This window comes from Ailuropoda melanoleuca, chromosome X (genome assembly GCF_002007445.2).
Source record: "Ailuropoda melanoleuca isolate Jingjing chromosome X, ASM200744v2, whole genome shotgun sequence".
In the NCBI taxonomy this organism is placed as follows: domain Eukaryota; kingdom Metazoa; phylum Chordata; class Mammalia; order Carnivora; family Ursidae; genus Ailuropoda; species Ailuropoda melanoleuca.
Window position 1 is genome coordinate 77,035,026 of NC_048238.1, and position 13,954 is coordinate 77,048,979.

The 13,954-nt window shown below is 46.8% G+C and overlaps 1 protein-coding gene across 10 annotated transcripts in view; it reads left to right on the top strand.

Moving 5' to 3' along the window:
• Positions 1-3,181: 3,181 nt before the first annotated feature.
• Positions 3,182-13,954, top strand: part of PAK3 (p21 (RAC1) activated kinase 3) — a 246,667-nt gene continuing 235,894 nt past the window's right edge. For 6 of the 10 annotated variants that reach the window (XM_034648878.1, XM_034648875.1, XM_034648876.1 and 3 more), the window contains exon 1: positions 3,396-3,754. The gene's annotated coding sequence lies outside the window, so the exon portion shown is untranslated. Of the gene's footprint in view, positions 3,288-3,393; positions 3,755-13,954 lie in introns of those variants that run through there. The other 4 variants (XM_034648870.1, XM_034648871.1, XM_034648882.1 and 1 more) reach the window with 3 other exon arrangements.

Genomic DNA, 13,954 nt, shown 5'->3' on the forward strand with positions numbered 1-13,954 from the left:
AAAGATGCTCAATGTCATTACTCATCAGAGAAATGCAGATCAAAACCACAATGAGATAACACCTGACACCTGCTGGGGTGGCTATTACCAAACCAAAACGAAAACGAAAACCATACCAAACCAAACCAAAAGATAACAAGTTTTGGTGAGAATGGGGACAAACTGGAACCCTTATACACTGCTGGTGGGAATGTAAATTGTACTGCTGCTCTAAATGGCCATCAGTGGATGGATGGACTATACATACAGGGAATTATTATTCAGCCTTAAAAAAAGAAGGAAATCCTGTCATATGGGACATGGATGAACTTTGGGGATATTATGCAAAGTAAAATAAGCCAGTTGCAGAAGGACAAATACGGCATGATTTCACTTATATAAGGTATCTAAAATGACCAGGCTCATAGAAGCAGAGAGTAGAGTGGTGGTTGTCAGGGATTGGAGAGGAGGGGAAAAGGGTGGGTGCTATTCAGTGGATATAAAGTTTCAGTCATCAGGAAGACTAAATTCCAGAGATCCACTGTACAATGTTGTGCCTCTAGTTAACAATACTGTATCGTACACTTAAAAAAGTGTCAAGAGGGTAGATGTCCCGTTCAATGTTCTTACCATAATAATAAAGAAAAAGATTCAGGGAGTGACCTGGACTCTGTCCACCCCCTTGTCTAGTCTCATACCTCTAATTTTTTTTTAATTTATATTCAGTGAGCCAACATATAGTAAGCACATTAGTTTCAGATGTAGTGTTCAAGGATTCATTAGTTGCGTCACACCTCGAATTTCATTTCCAGTTTCAGGTGCCTGGCATCACACAGACCATTCTGCATGTCTGTCTTGTGTGACGTGGTTATCAGGGAAAAAAAGAATTTGTGGCGAGAAAACGGAATGATTGGAGGGCACCCAAGGTATTTTTACTACCCAGAATGTCTGAATTTCTATATAGCATCAGCGATCCATGTCATCGGGCTTAGCGTTGTCTCTGCCTGCTAATCTTTCTTTTGCAAAGAGAAGCACACGAAGGCACTTTCTTGTAAGCGAAGAGGTCAGGTCACTTTTTCCCCAGTTGGGAAAGGCAGGGATTTTGATGTCCAGATATTAGAAGTGCGAAGGAAAGTGTGCAACACAGAAAGACTGGAAGCGTGTCGGAGACAGATTTCATCTCCTTCACAATTTTTCTGCAGCTTGGCTCTGAGCATTGTTATGACTCAACCTCCCTTGGCAAGGCTCAAACAAGGATAGTCTCTGGTGCCAAATCAGAACAGGGAGTCCCTGGCTGAACGGAAGATGCAGGTAGCTCTGATATATTCTGAATGGAGTTCTCTATTAGGTCTTTTGATAAACAGGAACTTCTTTGACTTCCGAGTAAATCATGTACATTGTTACAAAACCGCTAGCAGGCATTACTCCCAACCTGTCCCGATAACCATGAGTATAGCCAGAATCTGGCTCAAAATCCCCAGCGCAATCCTAAATGGCCTCTTCATCATCCTCTTCGGATCCTCTTCTCTTCTCGGTTCTCTGCTGGTCCTCAGTAGTTACAGAGAATTCCTCATCTCTATTTGTTTTTCACACCTACCTCCCATCATCAGCACTTGATCTCTCCTATCCTGGAGCAAAGAAATCTCTTTCTCTGCGTTCGCTCAGTGTTGAGGTCCTACTAGTAATAAAGGAGTTTGGCCCTTAATGGAGAAGGACCCATGAAGGCAGTTGTCGCTTTTCTCAAATAATAATACCTACCATTTATGGAGCCTCGGTCTGCCTCAGGCACTTGTTTCACCATATTTTGTTCTCACACCTCTATGCCTATTTGACAGGTGGGTTGTTGATATGGAGTCATTCCCCAAGATTTTCCAGCTGGGTCTGTCTGACTCAAGAGTGGCACTTTTTGCTGGCTGTACTCGCCTGTTTCTTTTGCTTGATATCCATCTGCACACTCCCGGGACTGCCCAGGCTGCTGTGTGGGAGACAGGTTTCCTCCCTTGGTGGCAAACAGTGATTCACTCTCATGCCTTAGAGGATGCAGATCTAGCTTGTGGGGAAAACATGCACAAGATTATCACCCCAGGAAATTCAAATAAGCCCTCTCTGTATTGTCCTTTCTCTACCTTCATTTCTGTTGCAGTAGCTGGCAACAGAATCAAGGAATAATTATGTCTGCTGATTGGAAACTGAGGCCCAAAAGTCTTTGACTCTTTTTTGCCCACTAACTTGTGAGTTGCACCTGAATGTATAGATCTAACTGAAAATACTTTTTCGAAATATTTTAGTTAACAGTTTCAACTTAGTGTAGGCACTAAACCATTTACCTCCACCGTGGGAATGGATAGATGAGTTTGAAATGTTTTTCCAAGATGTAATTTTAAAAAGGAACCTTGGCCTGGAAGTCTGAAGATCTGGGTCCCAGTGCCACTTATTAGCCTGTAATGTTAGGCAAAACCCCTTAACCTTGCTGAATCTGTTCCTCAGGTGTAAAATATGAATAATGATATTTTCCTTGCCTAATTCACAGAGATGATATAGTAGGGATCCTATTATTGGGAAGTGCTTTATAATTCTCAAAGTACTCTACAAGCATAAACCACTGGCAAGATAGAGTGAAATGCTCAAAAATTTCCCAGCAGGAAGATTTTCAGCAGAGTTCTAAGCAAGGGCTTCAACAAGGATTGAATCATGGGGGAAAAGTGCTTCTCGTTATTGGTTTCCCCTTATCTTAGCGTTAGGGGTCCAAATCCAAAAGGGGTCTCCAGCTGGATCCGTGATGACCTTCAACTGTGTGACCTCCAGGAAACCAGTTTTGGTTCTCATCTAAACTGAATATCCCAATCCTAGAGGGGGAGTGGCAGGAGGATTAAATGACCCCTGACACCAGGGAAGCCAGGGACCTGGATAATGCCGCCTAGGTAAGCAGACTAAAAAGTGCAGAACTGATTGGATGCCACCGTGGTTACAAGTGCAGAGATACTGCAATGGAATGAGACACAGGAGGAAAGGTTGGAATGTAGGCAGATCTTATATGAAGTTATGGGCACCTCAAACTCATGAAAGTCAATCTCAAGTTAGAACGGAAAATTGCCTTCTGGGTAGTGGAGACAGCCCGCCCAGCACAGCGTGAGTGCTCTCTCAATACAATGTGATGTGGATGGGGACTGTCCTCGGTCTCCGGTTCTCTTTCTGTTATTCTCTTTGGCCATAGGCTTTCCAGAGATACTTGCGGACGCAAGCCACCAGTACCCAGAAAGAAGACTGAAAAAAGAGGTGCAGGCGTTGACGGCAGGCCCAGAGCCCTGGTACTGAACCCCTTCTCCCCGCCCTGGCTCCCTCACCGCCCCCCCACCACCACCATCGCCGGGTCGGCACAATCAGGCTTGGGAGAGTGAAAGGGTTTCACTTCCGCCTGGCTGCAGGAACCACAAGTTCCAGACTAGGTCGGAATTGGAATAATCACAGTCAAAATCCACCCAGATGCTCTCACACACCCAGCCGCGCGCGCATCCCGGGGCCGCGGGGCGCACGTGAGCCCACGCCCCGCGCGCCCGGCCCTGCCTCCCGCCGGAGCATCCTCGGCAGCGGCCGCAGACGCAGCCACCGCCTCCTCCTCCTCCTCCTCCTCCTCGCGCCGCCGCCGCCACCGTCTCCTCTCCCCTCTCGTCCTCCTTCCTCCCCCAGTTCCTGCTCCTCCTCCCGTCCGCGGCGGCGAAGGGCAGAACCCTCAGCAGCGGCTGCCTGCGCTCGGGCCGCGGAGAACCTGAAACAGGTCTGTGCGGGGGGCGCTTTGTTGCGGGCAGTTGGAGCACCCCTGGCTCCCAGAGCCGCCTGGAGGGCGCGCGGCCGGCGCGGGGGTCGATGATTTCTCCGCGTTGGGTTTTTTTTTCTATGAATAGACCGGGTGCGTTGGGGCGGGAGGGCAGCTCGGTCCCTTGGCCAGTTTGCCGTCCCTCCGGCTTCTGGGCGAGGGAGCCCCGAAGCTGCCCGGACTCCCGCCCCCCGCCCACCCCTCAAGCTCTCTTTCCGTGCACCCCCACTCCCCGCATCCACTTCCCAGAGCCGAGCTTTCTCTTGTTCTGGGAGCTCGTGAATGGGGGCGGGGAGAGATGGATGGAGCCGATCCAGCGGGGCACCTGGGTGCATGGGGCTTTGTTACATACAACAAAAACCAGTCCGCACCAGCTTCCAGTTCCAGGCTAGGCTGCAGTCTGCCGGCGGTGTGGGGTGTGGGCCAGGCACACTGGGGAAGTGAGAGAATGCGAGGGGGCACTCCCTGTGTGTGTGACTGGGCACACAGGAATGCGGTGGCGTGTGTCGGGGGGAGATGGTGCGGATTTTGTGTGGGATGCAATGAGTATGAGTTGGAGTGTGAGGTGGCGTGTGTGTGTGCGTGCGCGCGCGTGCGCGCGTGTGTGTGTGTCCGTCCGTCTGTCTGCGCCATGGGGCTGGGTTACTCCTGGCATTACATGTCCTTGGGTATCATCCCATGCCAAGCCAGATTGCAGTAACATGCAGGCAGATCAGGTCCAACCTGTTCTGCCCACACTGGAAGGGAAATGATGGTTTCAAAGTGATGGAAATCCCCCCAGCTTGGGGCAATTGCTTAGGACATTCTGCTTGTGGAATTTCCAGCCTGGTTGACCAAGTCCTACTGGACAACATTATTGTTCCCCCAAAGACACCCAACTTTCTTAGGTTTCCTTCTCTCAGCCAATGAGGAGCCAAAGTTCTTACAGTGATCCCTGCAGTGCCTCCCCCTGCACCCCTTTAATTAGTGGATGGTCATGTCGTCTTTACTGCCGTGATGTTACTTTTGAGCTAGGATGTAGCTGTATGTTTGGAGAAAAATGAACATACTAACTAGATGCATCTATGTATTGGTAGTGAATTTGGGTTAGAGAGTTGTTTTTTTTTTTCCTCCTGGAACCGTAAGATGTGAATTGGTATGGTCTTTTTTTTTTATCGAAGAAAGAAGAAATCAATAAAAATGAACAAAACTGCTAGACCCTCTCTTGTACATTTTATTTGAGGTTTTAAGAAAGCATTATTTGTCAGGGGCCAAAAATGTACAGTTAAGGGTAGTGATTGTTCAGTCAAACAACCGACATTTATTAAACACCTGCTATGTGCCAGTGGTAATGCTAGGTATTGGAAGTATATAAACGAATAAATGAAAAAAACATCATCTCAGCTCTCAGGGAGTGCACAGTCCAGTAGGCAAGATAGAGCATGTAAGCATATGATTACAGTAGAGTATGACAAGAGATAGACAGGGTACTGTGAGAGAACAGAGGAGGGGTACCTGGCTGGGGGTGGGAGGTATGATCAAGAGAGGCTTCGGGGCACCTGGGTGGCTCAGTCAGTTTAAGCATCCAGCTCTTCATTTCCGCTCAGATCATGATCTCAGGGTCAGGATCCACACTCAGCAGGGAGACTGCTTGAGATTCCCTCTCTCCCTCTGCCCCTCCCCCCACTCCCATATATGCGTGTGTGCACCCTCTCTCTCTCTGTCAATAAAATCTTGAAAGAAAGGAAGGAAGGAAGAAAGAGGAAAGAGAAAGAAAGAAAGAAAGAAAGAAAGAAGAAAAAGGAAGAAAGGAAGAAAGAAAAAGAAAGAAATACAGGCAGAAAGGCAGGCTTCGTGGGGGAAGTGACATTTGAGTGAGTCTTGAAGAATTAATTCACCAGGTGGCCAAGTTGAAGGAGCGGCATATATAAAGGCAGAGGGGTCATGGTTAAGTAAGACTGCAGGGAGTCCTCGGAAGTATTACTATTACAAACTCAGAATGAGTCTCCCAGGACTGGGATGGTGATTAATGGTGACTCCAAAAGGAGCCAGTATTGCAGATTGATAAAGATCAGCACACGTCCCCCTCTTAAGAAATGTCCAGCTCATTTAAAAATATTAATGTTTTGCTTTAAGCAAATCTGCTGTGGGTAAGTATGTATTTACAAGGCAAATGACCTAGATGGACAGTATTCACATTGCCGAATGTGTTGCTTTACAAAAGACTTCATAATCAGATCATCTTAAATATCAGTGCCCCTCTGACCTTTACCATGAAGATTTTTACCCCAAATCCGTTTACGCAGAATTTTTTGTGTAGGTGGTGGATGGATAAAGAGAGATATACCCACGTTGCATTGCTTTGTGCACAAAAAGTTACCAATGTCAGTGCAGGCGCTTTTCCTCTTGGTGTGGGTGTTCAATAAATACTGACTACTGAAAGCATGGAAATGGTAGTAATAAATATGAAATCCATTGTCTGTTATCTTTTATCATTTGGATTGTATGTAAAATGCAAATTAACCAGGACAGAGTCTTCAGGGATTTTTACATTTTAGATACTGTTAGTGGTGTCACTGGTAATTAATAATAGCCCAGGATTTCTGTCCTGTATGTTAGGTGCGTAGTCAGGAATGGATGTGTGAGGACTGACTCTAACACGCCTGCAGTTAACCAGAACAGGGGCACATTCTGAGTCTCCTGTTTTGTTGTGTTGGGGCCGATTACACGGGCTGATAAATGGCACTGGAAATGAACCTAAGAGATGAATGATTTCTGCTGGAAGTGCCTGGTGGGCACAAAATTACGCTAGTTAAGAGTGTGGGCTCTGAGGGCTTGGACCAGCGTCCTGAGCTAGTCCTCCCTGAAATGAAGACCAAAAATAGCCCTGGTTCTATTTGAAAGGAATGCCAGGCGGAAGGGGTCGAGCTTCAATTGACTCCCCCCACCCCATCTAGCCAATGCCCCGAGGCAGAGGAAATGATGGCCCCTGGGGTCCTTTGGACTCCTCAAGGTCCTTTGTTCATTGGCTGTCAGTAGCAGAAAGTATCAGGCAGAATCTCTAGGGCACACCCCCCCCCCCAGTTTGGGCTGGAAAGGAATGGACGTGTCCACTGTGTCTGTACTCAGGTAAGTGCGGTGGCTGGACCGAGGGCTTGCCAGTGTAGGTGCTGAAGAAGACGAGTTCCACAGGATGTTAGTAGGTGTTACACACTCACATCTAGACACACACACAGTTTTGTGGTCAAGTTAAATTTGGGAAATTCTTGCTTAAACAAAAACAGGTTTGTTTACTTCAGGGCTTCTAAGAGCCTTTAGCAGGCTAATGTATATTGTGACTCGCCAGGAGAAAGAGAATCTGCAGCCTTTCCCAGATGTTTTTGCCCACAGAACCTGGTGTTGCGACAGGCATTTGGCCTGACTGCTATTGAGAGAATATTCACTGGGCAATGCCAGGCAAGAGCCTTGCCCGCAGAGTTCAGAGGCTGTTGGTATCTTGCTGGGTAAACTTGGATGCCTTGCTTCACCCTCTAGGCCTTCCTTCCCCTATGCGTCAAATGAGGTTGATAATAATCATTGCTCTCACCCTCGGTGATGGTGTGATGACAACTAAGATAATATCTCTGCAAGTATTTTGAGCTCTTTAGAAGAAAGGCTCTATATAAACTCAAGGTTATTATGAAAGGGAAGTGCAGAATTAAGGCAATTATCCTGATAATTCAGGCCCAAATCCTGTTTTTCTGCTGCGCTGTTGGGCAGACTGCCTCAGTTCTCTGCTCTGCTTTGACTGCAAAGACCTATCCTCATTCAACCTTGGGTGACTCAGTTCTTTGCGCTCACTTCCTTTCACTTCCTGAAGATTCCAGTGTGGCCTCTAATTTCCTGGGCCAGAGGTATCATCAGTACAGCCGTAAGAAAAATCCCATCAATTTGAACACGCCCTGCTGACCAGAGAACCCTGGAGGTGGAAATTAAGTTGAGTTGGAAAGTTGCTTTTATCCTTCAGACTCGTTCTCCTGCAGAAGTAGTTCCGGAGGGCCGTCTTGGACGCAGCCCCTGTCGAGTTCATGTTCAGTGTCCCCCATGCCTAGTCTGTGTGGTCAATAGGAAGGCGTGGCCATCTTTAAGGAAATTTAAAGGCAGAAGAAAAAGCACTCGTGTGACTATTGACCCTCTCCGATTCCCTTGGCTCTTCATTAATTCCCTCGACCTCTCTTCTTTACAAGCCTCCTTGAAAGAAGAGTGCCTTTCTTGAGAATTAACAGCTAATAATCATTGCCAGCTGGGTCGGGGGTAGAGACTGGTGGGGAGGCCTTAGAGTTACCCATGCCACGGGGCACCGTCCGTGCCACTGGCCACTCTCCGCATGAAAGAGTTACCCATGCCACGGGGCACCGTCCGTGCCACTGGCCACTCTCCGCATGAAAGCAACAAGCCTCGGTTGCAGTAGGAAGGGTTTAGGTGAGCCACGAGAGAAGATGCTGTGACTTTAAGTCTGTGCTACCGGACAGCGAGAGCAAAGTCCTCCACTGTTCTGGAGAGTTTGACAGAAATAGCTGTCCAGTAGGGGAGATTCATAACGGTAGCACTGCACGTGCCGTCCCAAGTTCATGTGGTGCACAGCTTCTGTTTTGGATGAGCAAAGTGCCAGAGAAGTGCAGTGAGTTCTCTAGGATCCCACAGCTGCCACGGGACAGAACGGTAATCATTCTAGAGTCTAAACTCAGATCTGCTGCCTCCTAATGCTCTTTCCACTAGACCCAGCCGTCTTCTTGCACAGTACAGGGCAGTGTGGGTTGGCTCATTCAGTGGGACTTGGAGGTCATGTCCAGGCCTGAGTTGTGTGGCTCTCGTGTGGCAGCTTTTGCGGAGAGACAGGTTTCTAGTGGAGCCCGAGAAGGCCATGCTTCCCCTCTCTCTTTCTGTTCCTCTTTCGTGTCCGGTTCACCAAGCCAAGCAGCCAGCGGGAAACCTCAGGACTAGGTATTCTATGCCGATACTCCGTGGATGATTCAGTCACACGGGTCCCTCTTCCTTGGTGGTGATTCACCTTTTTGGTGGACCCATGACCTCCTTGAAGGTTTGATGAAAACTCTGATGCACTCCCTAAAAGGGCATGGAGTTTGAGGCCTTGTGGGTGCAGGGCTCCTTCTCTGCTGCCTGTTGGTGTTGGTGACGCAGCCTAGGGTCACTTGTAGACGCTCCCTACATACGAAAGATTCCCGGAGGTGGAATTGTCAACCTTAACTTGGGGAAGAGGGATTGGAAATGCTGGGGTGAGCCTTGTGCCGAATAGACTGGGGGAGGGGAAATTAGTGTGGGATCTCTTTAGGATAAAATAATGGGATTGGACTCAGTTTACCTCAGTTCCTGAGGTAAAAACAGAAGAAGAATTGAAATGAATGAGCCATGTCCCCTTCTCCCAGCCTTATGAAAAACACGCAGGGAAAAGAGGCAGGGCAGGAAGAATGGCGGGAGATGTGAAAAAACGATAGAGGAAGGGCTTTCTAGAAAGGGTGTCGATTTCACCCTAATAGCATGAAAGGAAACTCTCCTAAACAAATGGGGGCATCCCTTTCACTTTTTTCCGGTGTTTCTTAACTTCCGAAGTAGCAAAAGCCCATGGCTTGGATATTAGAAATTATCTTAATGCAGGAACACCACGTCCTTGAAGAGGACATTTTTAGAGGCTGGGAGATTGTGGGGAAGTGGCACAGCTTGCCTTACTTCTTGTTTCAAAAAAGCATTTTTATGATTAAAATAATACACGCTTATGCTTGTAAAAATAGAAGTCTGAAGTAGAATGTTCCGGGCCTCTCTACCACCGATCCCTGCCCTTTTTGCCGTTTGGTATGTATCATTTTGTGCATGTTTTTATGAATATTCGTATATGTATTCCTGTACATAAAATAGCAAAGGATGCAACCAGCACTCTGGATACTGTTCTCCAACATGCTTTTCTGGAACTCTGTGTCTGGATGTCTTTTCCTGCCAGTGTACCTAGAGCCGTCTTATTCTTTTTAAGAGCTGAATAGTACTCTAATTTCTATGGTTGTGACATAATGTCTTTAATCCAACTTTCATTGGTGAATTTTTGTATTATTTCTAATTTTTAAAAAGAATTACTAAATATTGGGGCAGCTGACTTCCTTTTACCTGCACTCCTGCATACCCTTGCAAGGGTTTTTGTAGAATAAATGCCCAGTCGTGAAACTGCTGGCTCAAAGATTTTGGTCTGCATGTTCTTGATTTTAACAGAGCCCTGCCCCAATTGCCCTCCAGGAAGGTTATAGCGACTTATCTTCCCACCAACATCGGCCATTTCTCTAGCTCGGCTCTTCCTCACCAATTTCTGATACTCTTGGTCTTTTGAGTCTTTGACAATGTGGTAGCTGAAAAGATCCCCATTTTCTTTTCTTTTTTTCTTTTTTTGAGTACCAGAGAGGCTAACCACCTTTTCGGATGTTTATTGGCCTATTGTTCTAGTCAGTTGTTCTTTCTCATCTTGCTAACTGCAATCTCTTTACATATTTCAGTCGTCAGCTAACACTTACTTCTGTTAAGTATGTTAAGCAGTTTATGGTTTACTTTTTCTCTTCGATTTTAAAGTGTCTTTTGGTTGTACAGAAATGTTTGAAACTTGAAAAATCCTAATTGGCACTCTGTTCTTTTATGAGCACTCAAACAAGGCCACAGTGAATATCCTTGGACTGTATCATATGCGTTGGGCTCATTATTTCCTTAAGATATATTCTGAAGACTGGCTTTGTTCAGGTAATTTTTTTTCCCCTAGATCTTGCCAAATTGTTCTCTGAAGTGTTCTTTTCTTTTTCTTTTTTTTCCCCACCAGTTTACATTCCAACCACAGAGTATAAAATATACTTCGCTCCTCCTCTTGTTGCCTTTCAATAATTAAGATTTCTGCTCTTAAATCAAGTGCTAGGCAGGAATTCATATTTGGCACCAGGAAAGGCCTGGAGCGGAAATCCCTAACTGCACGCGAAACAGATGTAATACATGCCTTACCTTCAATTATTTAAGCAAACAGGCTTTTTAATTCATTTCCAACTAGAACTGTGTCGAACGAATTTTCCTAACATCAAGTCCCTCTAAATTTACTGTGAAATGAATGGCCATTTAGGGTCATTTCTGTTGGCAGCAGCTGTGGCGGTGGACAATGGCAAATTGACTTTAGAGATCTACCTTGTAAGACACTCGGGGAAAAAGCTACTGCTGCATCTTCACCGACCTCTGAGGTCAGCTAGATTGGTTCCAGAATTTTCCAGAGACAGAGCGCTGAGTAGGAATCAGCTTCTATCCAACTTGATTTCTTGCAAAGAGGACAAGTTTGAGGCCCTCCCATGAGAAGTTAGTCTCACAGAAATAAACAGTGATGTCACCCTCTGCAAAGGGAATAGTGGCACTCCACTGCCTCTTGCTTCATCTTTTTGCCTCTCCTTTCTGCCCATGTCCAGATACGGCCCTGGGAAATTTGGTGTCTGCTCTAGGCCACAGGTGAGGTCTGCGGATTAGGAGAAGATGGAAGTCACGGGGGTTGTATGGTTTGAGAACCTTCTTTTGCCTTTAGCGTGACAGTAGCAACCTTAAGATTCCTTGGAGGTGGTAGACCAGCATGAGGTGCACCAACAGATGGTGACGGTGAGTACCCATTTTACAGATGGAGAAGACAGCTGGAGAGGAGACACCGCTCTCGGAGTTGGTCATTGCTAGGAAAACCTCCTGACCTACCCCCACCACTGGCTAGCTAAAAACCTGGCACCTGGTCTCCCCTAAGGACGGACCTTGGTGCCTTTGAGGTGCTGCTTCCCAATCAGATAGATTTAAGAATGTCCTTTGTACTTACCCATCGTTCCTTTTACCTAGCATGGTACGCACACAGCCCGTCGCTGGGATGCTTTTGAGTTGTTAGAAGATGGGGCGGGGGTTATAGTACCCAAAGGAATCGTTTGGATTATTTGAACTATTGACATTTATGATTTGTGGTTTCCCACTTACCTCAAAATCTTGGTATTTGGCAAATGGCTTTAGATCCTACCTAATATTTGTTGGGTTTTTTTCTTTCTTTTAAAAGGTTTGGAATAGCGTAGGGAGAGTTCACAGGGGAACTGATGGCCAGATAATATAATTGTTCATCTTTGTGGCCTTGAAAAAGAAATGCTTTTGGTTGTTAAGCTCACGAGTGTCCCATCTTAAAGCTGGGGTGTCTCTTCTGTGCTGAATAATTTAAAACTGAAGCATTATGGCCACAAATATGGTCTCCACACATAAATCATGTGCCCTGTTTCTCCTTACGGATGGTCATAAGGGGAAAGGCCAGGTTTTCTTTTCTTTTTAAAACTATGTTTGATGCTTTTAGTAGAACTCGGGATCATCGTGTTTTGTTTTTACTGAATTATTCCCCAAAGGTAGCATTGCTTTTGAACTCTGAGTAGAACCAGGAGGGACATCCATCTGCGTACTTAAACTAGAAAGGAAAAATCTCTCTGAGAGGCAAAGATAGTCGGTAAATGGAGCTTACAAGGGAAGGGGGAGCCAGAAGACCCAGGTTCTGATTCTGGTTTTGGTACGGATTAGCTGTGTGACCTCGAACACGTGCTTAAGTGTCTCTGTGCCTCAGGTTCCTCACATATAAAGTGAGGACATAAGAATCACAGATCTATTTTGTAGTGCCTTCCATTAAATCAAGCACGTTCATCTCCAACGTCAGAGCGTGCTTTGGTGACAGAATCACTTGGGGCACATTAAAAGTTGGAGCCCCCACCTCAACCCACTGAATCTGCCACTCCAAGAGGGGACTCAGGGAGTCTTATGCCTTAACCAGCTTCTTAGGTGATCCAGAGAAGGCAGGAGCCCCCTCCTGTGGTAACTTTCAGGATGCAAGAGCCCTTGGGCTTTCTGGCCTGAGGGAATGAAAACCATTTTCTGAAGTGAGAAAGTCCTGGCCTCCCAGTAGCTCTGGCTTAGCAGCCTGTGACACCAGGGGTGCCTGGCTGGTTCCGTCGGTAGAGAGTGTGACTCTTGATCTCGGAGTTGTGAGTTCGAGCCCCACACTGGGTGTAGAGATTACTAAAAACTAAAAAAAAAAGGTCTTAAAAGAAAGAAAGAAACCTATGACACAAGACTGCATTCAAGGAGATTGGTTTTTGACCCAGTTCCCTGGGGCTGGTTTCTGCCTAGGTAAGCAGAGAGCAGAATGTTCTTTTGAATAAGAGCAGGCCTGGATGAACAGACTGACGAGCTCTTCAGTAATGAGCATACTTCAGGTCCTTTGGCACAAAATCTTCAGCAGCAGCTTTCTGAGAAAGGACAAAGTGGTTTCCAGAACTCAAACCCTTTCTGCCCAAGCTCTCCCTCAAATCCCATTTGACGGTTCTACCCCTCCTCTGACTTTTTAAACTTTTTATTTCTCTTCCCTTCCTGAAACTCCCAGCGTGGCAGTGGGTATCCTCCCTTGATGGGATTTCAACACCCCAGCTTTTTAGGCCCTAACCTCCCCCCTACTCCCACTGCACCTCTCAGCCCTCCCTTCATCATAGCACTCTTCCAGGCAGAGGCACGGCCTCAGTTCCCTCCTGCTCTCTAAATGCCCCCAGGAAAGGAGTTGGCATCAACGTACACCCATTTGCCCCTCTTACATTCTTGTGGCTCACCCTACAGCTCTTCATTTCATCGCAGGGGAAACTGGAGCCAGAGAGATGCTTCTCCAAGGCAAACTTTCAGAGACAGCAAGTCTTCCCTTTTATATATAGCTACCATTTATTGAGCCGTGCGCCAGGCACTGCGCAGCTCTTGTGGTGGCACGGGCTCTCTCATTCACTCCCTCCTGCAGCTCTGTCAGGGGTAGGGACCGGCAGTCTTCTCATCTTACAGAGGAGGAAACTGAGCCGCAGAGGTGCTAAGTGACTTGCACAGCAAGTGCGTCCGGCTGGTGAGGAGCACAGTGGGTCTGGCTGCCTGGTCCTGGGTCCTGAATGGTTAAACGGAATATTCTGCTACGAAGCGTTCCCCCGAGGTAATAAGGTGGTTATGCCAAAGGCAAGTGTGTGCAGCAACAGATTTTCTTGGCTGTGAAGCCTGAGCCCTGAAGAGTCTGAATAACTGAATTCAAACTCCAGGAAAGAGAAGCGAATTCATTTTAATGGCAGAGGGATGTGGCCAGGG